The following is a 9,000-nucleotide window of genomic DNA, read 5'->3' as shown; positions in this document are numbered from 1 at the left end:
GACCAGTGGGGTTTGACCAGATGGTCTGGGACAAAGAGGTCTGGATAAACCTCTCAGATTTAACTCAGAATTTGAGACTATTTTTGTCCTATGAAAATGTCCAGCAAAAAGTTCCCAGTGAAGAGGAGGTCTCAATAATTCAGGGGACAAGTTGTTCTAACCTGTCAATGCTAATCAGTCTTTTTTCCCCAGTCCCAGTAGTGTTGACTCAACAGGCTCATTTAAAAAGTGGCCATGGTGGCACAAGGAGACTTTGAATCATCTCAACATATTGACAGTCCCCTGCTCAATGCTGACTTGGCTGTCATCACTACTGAGTGCCTACTTTTCCAGCAATAGCAACCATCCCTGAGCCCCTGATAAGTTCCCATACCCTGAGAAGACCAGATAGCCATTGGCAGCAAGTTGATTATTTTGGACCCCTTTTCCATAGTGGATTTTTCCTTGTTGGAATAAACACTTATTCTGGATTTGGATTTGACTTCTCTGCTTGCCATGCTTTGCCAAGAACACCATCTGTTGACTTACTGAATGTCTAGTCATCATCAGGTTAAACCAAACAATATTACTTCTGACTAAGAAATCTCAATTTGCAGTGAAAGAAGTAAGGCAGTTGGTTGACATGGGATTCACTAGTCTTGTGCCCCCAAAACAATTGGTCTTACGCAATATTTGAATGGTTTTTTAAGACTCAGTAACAATGTCAACTGCAAGACAATACTTTGTGAGATTCAATGCTATCCTATAATATATAGCCTATTTTTTGATGTTGTCCTCTTAGCTAGAATGTAAGATCCATGATCCAAGGGATAGAAATGGGAATGGTTCATTTAATCTAAGAATCTGATCGAAACAATGTCTATTTAAATTGAAGATACTCCTAAACTTTAAAAGGTATATATTGAGATTACTGCATCTAATTTCATGATCTTTGTGATTAGGAAAATTTGTTCTCAAAAACATGATTACAATGTGTTTAAATTGTGTGTTTAAATTATTTGTATATATATTCTACCTTATTAAACTCAGACATATAAACCTTTAAACATAAGGTTTACGTAAGAGTGGAATTATTCTATTTACCAAGTAGTCACAAAATATCTGCTCTATAGTAGGTTTTCAATAAATATTTGTGTAATAACTTTTAAATATAAACACGTTCAGTATATTTTTAACATTTTCCATAATAAAACTTTGGTCTGTATGTAACTTACTAAGAATATATCTAGTATGTTAAAATATTGTTACTCAATAGTTCCTGCCTTATTCCTTTTTTGGAAGTGATTTTTTTTTTTATCATTTCTACAACTAACAGTCTCTAATATTAACCAAAATTTATATTGCTATAAGCAATCAACTATTTCAGCCCACAGATAGTCTATGGAAATAAACTATATCTGATAAATATTTACTATTCCTAGTCATGACATCTTTCTGTCTAAATCAAAACAAGTTAGCTCTAACAAGGAAAAACACGACAGAATTTCACTGAAATGGAAAGAAATGCTATTCTAAAAAAATGTATTTTATTGTTGTTCTCATAGACAGTAACTTAAATGTGTTTGCCTTCCTTAGAACTACAGAAAAGTCTCTACCTTGCTCCTGGGTTTTATTTTTAAGGGTTTGAACCTGTGAAGTAAACAAGGCTTTTTCTTTTTGTTGCAGACATTTTTAATCCAATTCCTATGATAGTGAAACTGGGGGAATCTCAAACAGACATGGGCTTACTTTTTTTTTTTAATGGGATCTGATCTCATGAGATGAGATTTTTGATTTCCCACCTGGCTACCAGAGAGAAAAAGGAAAACAAGTAAAAGTAGAACTAAACTCTGCATGTAAATTTACACCAAGTCTTCAGAGATCTACTAATTTCATGCAACAAAAATAACAGCTATGAATTCAGTTCTTACCAAATATGGAAATACATATTAAAATATTTGTCTTGAGGCTCAAACACCCATTTTAAAATGGTTCATAAAACTCCAAGTCACTGGAGTTTTGTTACAGAAGTAACAAAAACAAAAGCTCTGAAAGAGTTGTTAAATTACTTAATAAAATATACCCTGATTTTATGTATTAGAGTAAAAAAGAAAAGATATAATACATATAAAATTATTAGATATATCCTAAACAACTATAGCTCCTTGATGCAGTGTATCAGTCATAATTCAGCAAAAATTCTATTATATTTCCATTAATACAAAAAATAAACCCCTCAAACTGAAGGAAAGTCAACCAACATAAATTCACTTTCTTAATTCCAATCCACATTGCTTTGTGATTCAAACATTCTGGTATCTTCAGAATTAGAGTTACTCTGATAATGTAAGTTAAATCTGTATAGGATGCAACTCTACAATTCACAGATGTTTGTCTCTATTACTAGACAAGGATCATGTTTATTTCATTCAGTATGTTCACTTGCTCAGTCAAAGCACTAGGAAGCCCTAATGCAGATATCTTCCTCAAAGTCTAGGTGAGAAACAGTGGTGTTAATTACTAACAATAACATAAGAAAAAAATGAAGTTTGTCTGCAATAAAGTTGCAAGTCACACGCTGTGGGAACTAATCATTTTATTCTAATTTGAGTATTAAGGAATGTTCCAAAGAGATGGCAATGTTTAAACTTAATTTTTAAGGCTGTTATACATTGCTGTATGCCCCAGAATGTCTGAAAAGTGCCCTGCATGTGACAGTTACTCAACAAATAGTTACTGAATACATTTTCCAGAAAAAAATATTAGTTGGAAAAAAGAAGTTTGGAGTACATAAATAATGAGCTTTCACAAACAAAATCAGTCTTACATAGCTACTAATAGTCTTGGTTAACATGTGATGGTAACTGACCCATAGTATGATGATCATGCTATGCAATGGTTGAGGACCATTGCTCAAATGGAACACAAGTTGACCTGAAGGGTCATATCACTCCATTGTGCAGCAACATTTGCCTTAATGCAGTGAATATAACTCTCAAAATTTAATGTCACCCAATCTAATTCCATCAGAAATCTTTACCAGGTGTGTTTATATCTGATCAATGGGCCAGGATATATTGCTGCTATATGTTAAACAAATTAAAACAAGTCAAAGGAATCTACTCTGGCTATCATCATAGGGCTTTAGCAGCTATTGTAGTCTGGTAACAGATGGTCTTCATTACAGAGACCTCTGGCCTTTAAACAAAGATTTTTGTAAAAGCACGACTTAAGAATTTGGTGCTAGAGAAGCAAGAAGAACTACAATCCTGCAGCCTGTGGAACAAAAACCACATTCACAGAAAGATAGAAAGATGAAAAGGCAGAGGACTATGTACCAGATGAAGGAACAAGACAAAACCCCAGAAAAACAACTAAATGAAGTGGAGATAGGCAACCTTCCAGAAAAAGAATTCAGAATAATGATAGTGAAGATGATCAAGGACCTCGGAAAAACAATGGAAGTAAAGATCGAGAAGATGCAAGAAATGTTTAACAAAGACCTAGAAGAATTAAAGAACAAACAAACAGAGATGAACAGTACAATAACTGAAATGAAAACTACACTAGAAGGAATTAATAGCAGAATAACTGAGGCAGAAGAACGGATAAGTGACCTGGAAGACAGAATGGTGGAATTCAATGCTGTGGAACAGAATAAAGAAAAAAGAATGCAAAGAAATGAAGACAGCCTAAGAGACCTCTGGGACAACATTAAACGCAACAATATTCACATTATAGGGGTCCCAGATGGAGAAGAGAGAGAGAAAGGACCAGAGAAAATATTTGAAGAGAATATAGTTGAAAACTTCCCTAACATGGGAAAGGAAACAGCCACCCAAGTGCATGAAGCACAGAGAGTCCCATACAGGATAAACCCAAGGAGAAACACGCCAAGACACATAGTAATCAAATTGGCAAAAATTAAAGACAAAGAAAAATTATTGAAAGCAGCAAGGGAAAAATGAAAAATAACATACAAGGGAACTCCCATAAGTTTAATAGCTGATTTCTCAGCAGAAACTCTACAAGCCAGAAGGGAGTGGCATGATATACTTAAAGTGATGAAAGGGAAGAACCTACAACCAAGATTACACTACCTAGCAAGGATCTCATTCAGATTCGATGGAGAAATCAAAAGCTTTACAGACAAGCAAAGGCTAAGAGAATTCAGCACCACCAAACCAGCTCTACAACAAATGCTAAAGGAACTTCTCTAAGTGGGAAACACAAGAGAAGAAAAGGACCTACAAAAATAAACCCAAAACAATTAAGAAAATGGTCATAGGAACATACATATCGATAATTACCTTAAATGTGAACGGATTAAATGCCCCAACCAAAAGACATAAACTGGCTGAATGGATACAAAAACAAGACCCATATATATGCTGTCTACAAGAGACCCACTTCAGACCTAGGGACACATACAGACTGAAAGTGAGGGGATGGAAAAAGATATTCCATGCAAATGGAAATCAAAAGAAAGCTGGAGTAGCTATACTCATATCAGATAAAATAGACTTTAAAATAAAGAATGTTACAAGAGACAAGGAAGGACACTACATAATGATCCAGGGATCAATCCAAGAAGAAGATATAACAATTATAAATATATATGCACCCAACATAGGAGCACCTCAATACATAAGGCAACTGCTAACAGCTATAAAAGAGGAAATCGACAGTAACACAATAATAGTGGGGGACTTCAACACCTCACTTATGCCAATGGATAGATCATCCAAAATGAAAATAAATAAGGAAACAGAAGTTTTATATGACACAAGAGACCAGATAGATTTAATTGATATTTATAGGACATTCCATCCAAAAACAGCAGATTACACTTTCTTCTCAAGTGTGCACGGAACATTCTCCAGGATAGATCACATCTTGGGTCACAAATCAAGTCTCAGTAAATTTAAGAAAACTGAAATCATATCAAACATCTTTCCTGACCACAATGCTACGAGATTACAAATCAAATGCAGGGAAAAAAACGTAAAAAACACAAACACATGGAGGCTAAACAATACATTACTAAATAACCAAGAGATCACTGAAGAAATCAAAGAGGAAATCAAAAAATACCTAGAGACAAATGACAATGACAACATGACAATCCAAAACCTATGGGATGTAGCTAAAGCAGTTCTAAGAGGGAAGTTTATAGCTATACAAGCCTACCTCAAGAAACAAGAAAAATCTCAAGTAAACAATCTAACCTTACACCTAAAGGAACTAGAGAAAGAAGAACAAACAAAACCCAAAGTTAGCAGAAGGAAAGAAATCATAAAGATCAGAGCAGAAATAAATGAAATAGAAACAAAGAAAACAATAGCAAAGATCAATAAAACTAAAAGCTGGTTCTTTGAGAAGATAAACAAAAATGATAAACCATTAACCAGACTCTTCAAGAAACAGAAGGAGAGGACTCAAATCAATAAATTTAGAAATGAAAAACGAGAAGTTACAACAGACACCGCAGATATACAAAGCATCCTAAGAGACTACTACAAGCAACTCTATACCAATAAAATGGACAACCTGGAAGAAATGGACAAATTCTTAGAAAGCTATAACCTTCCAATACTGAACCAGGAAGAAATAGAAAATATGAACAGACCAATCACAAGTAATGAAATTGAAACTGTGATTAAAAATCTTCCAACAAACAAAAGTCCAGGACCAGATGGCTTCACAGCTGTATTGTATCAAACAGTTAGAGAAGAGCTAACACCCATCCTTCTCAAACTCTTCCAAAAATTGCAGAGGAAGGAACACTCCCAAACTCATTCTATGAGTCCACCATCACCCTGATACCAAAACCAGACAAAGATACTACAAAAAAAGAAAATTACAGACCAATATCACTGATGAATATAGATGCAAAAATCTTCAACAAAATACTAGCAAACAGAATCCAGAAACACATTAAAAGGACCATGTGCCATGATCAAGTGGGATTTATCCCAGGGATGCAAAGATTCTTCAATATATGCAAATCAATCAATGTGATACACCATATTAACAAATTGAAGAATAAAAACCATATGATCATCTCAATAGATGGAGAAAAAGCTTTTGACAAAATTCAACACCTATTTATGATAAAAACTCTCCAGAAAGTGGGCATAGAGGGAAGCTACCTCAAAATAATAAAGGTCATATATGACAAACCCACAGCCAACATCATTCTCAATGGTGAAAAATTGAAAACATTTCCTCTATGATCAGGAACAAGATAAGGGTGCCTACTCTCACCACTATTATTCAACATAGTTTTGGAAGTACTAGCTATGGCAATCAGAGAAGAAAAAAAAATAAAAGGAATACAAACTGGAAAAGAAGAAGTAAAACTGTCACTGTTTGCAGATGACATGATACTATACATAGAGAATCCTAAAAATGCCACCAGAAAACTACTAGAGCTAATCAATGAATTTGGTAAAGTTGCAGGATACAAAATTAATGCACAGAAATCTCTTGCATTCCTATACACTAATGATGAAAAATCTGAAAGAGAAATTATGGAAACACTCCTATTTACCAGTGCAACAAAAAGAATAAAATACGTAGTAATAAACCTACCTAAGGAGACAAAAGACCTGTACGCAGAAAACTATAAGACACTGATGAAAGAAATTAAAGATGATACCAACAGATGGAGAGATATACCATGTTCTTGGATTGGAAGAATCAATATTGTGAAAATGACTATACTACCCAAAGCAATCTACAGATTCAATGCAATCCCTATCAAATTACCAATGGCATTTTTTATGGAACTAGAACAAATCATCTTAAAATTTGTATGGAAACACAAAAGACCCCAAATAGCCAAAGCAGTCTTGAGGGAAAAAAATGGAGCTGGAGGAATCAGACTCCCTGACTTCAGACTATACTACAAAGCTACAGTACTCAAGACAATATGGTACTGGCACAAAAACAGAAACATAGATCAATGGAACAAGATAGAAAGCCCAGAGATAAACCCACGCACCTATGGTCAACTAATCTATGACAAAGGAGGCAAGGATATACAATGGAGAAAAGACAGTCTCTTCAATAAGTGGTGCTGGGAAAACTGGACAGTTACATGTAAAAGAATGAAATTAGAACACTCCCTAACACCATACACAAAAATAAACTCAAAATGGATTCGAGACCTAAATGTTAAGACCGGACACTATAAAACTCTTTGAGGAAAACATAGGAAGAACACTCTTTGACATAAATCACAGCAAGATCTTTTTTGATCCACCTCCTAGAGTAATGGAAATAAAAACAAAAATAAACAAATGGGACCTAGTGAAACTTCAAAGCTTCTGCACAGCAAAGGAAACCATAAACAAGACGAAAAGACAACCCTCAGAATGGGAGAAAATATTTGCAAACGAATCAACGGACAAAGGATTAATCTCCAAAATATATAAACAGCTCATGCAGCTCAATATTAAAGAAACAAACAACCCAATCCAAAAATGGGCAGAAGACCTAAATAGACATTTCTCCAAAGGAGACATACAGATGGCCAAGAAGCACATGAAAAGCTGCTCAACATCACTAATTATTAGAGAAATGCAAATCAAAACTACAATGAGGTATCACCTCACACCAGTTAGAATGGGCATCATCAGAAAATCTACAAACAACAAATGCTGGAGAGGGTGTGGATCAAAGGGAACCCTCTTGCACTGTTGGTGGGAATGTAAATGGATACAGCCACTATGGAGAACAGTATGGAGGTTCCTTAAAAAACTAAAAATATGGTGGTGTGCTGAATTGGGCAATTGGGATTGACATGTATACACTGATGTGTATAAGATTGATAAAAAAAAAAAAAACTAAAAATAGAATTACCATATGATCCAGCATTCCCACTACTGGGCATATACCCAGAGAAAACCATAATTCAAAAAGACACATGCACCCCAATGTTCATTGCAGCACTATTTACAATAACCAGGTCATGGAAGCAACCTAAATGCCCATCGACAGACGAATGGATAAAGAAGCTATACATATATACAATGGAATATTACTCAGTCATAAAAAGGAACGAAATTGAGTCATTTGTTGAGATGTGGATGGATCTAGAGACTGTCATACAGAGTGAAGTAAGTCAGAAAGAGAAAAACAAATATCATATATTAACGCATGTATGTGGAACCTAGAGAAATGGTACAGATGAACCGGTTTTGCAGGGCAGAAGTTGAGACACAGATGTAGAGAACAAACATGTGGACACCAAGGGGGGAAAACCGTGGTGGGGTGGGGATGGTGGTGTGCTGAATTGGGCGATTGGGATTGACATGTATACACTGATGTGTATAAAATGGATGACTAATAAAAACCTGCAGTATAAAAAACAAACAAACAAAAAACAACTAATACTAAACTTTCTTTGGGTTATTCATATGGAAATATGTTAATATAAATGTTTCAGACATTACATGAAATTTCTAAAAATCTTATATGTTCTGGTATAATGTTATAAGTCATAATTCTAGTTATTTCTTTAAAATGTATATCTCAGAAATAACTAAATTTCCTTGTCAATTGCATTATTATGAACTTTCATCAAATCTTTAACTGTGGTCATTTTTAAGTCTTTTGTCATTTACAGACAGTTCTGGGTGTACTCTGATGCTTTTGCAAAAATGTTCCTATAAAAGGGTTTCATCTTCAAGGAATTCATGGAAAAGACTCTGACAAGTACAGGTTTCTGGTAACTGACTATACTGCTGAACTGAATGAATAAGCATTTTCAGAACTCTAATGGAAAACTGATGAATTCATAAAAGTGCTAACAAAAGATCAAGATGAAAAAAAAATTAATTACATTGGACTGAGTGAACTGACGAGGATGATTATAATTTTTGTGACTTCCTGTTTGAATAAAAAAAACAAACAAAAAAAGAATATGGTGCTAGGCAGAAACTAGTGAGCAGGGTAGATAAAGAATCTTTGCTTTCAAAGGGTAAACGTTCTTCACCCAGGATATATTCTATCACC

This window comes from Balaenoptera acutorostrata, chromosome 4 (assembly GCF_949987535.1).
Source record: "Balaenoptera acutorostrata chromosome 4, mBalAcu1.1, whole genome shotgun sequence".
Taxonomy (NCBI): Eukaryota; Metazoa; Chordata; class Mammalia; order Artiodactyla; family Balaenopteridae; genus Balaenoptera; species Balaenoptera acutorostrata.
This window is presented reverse-complemented; position numbering follows the sequence as displayed.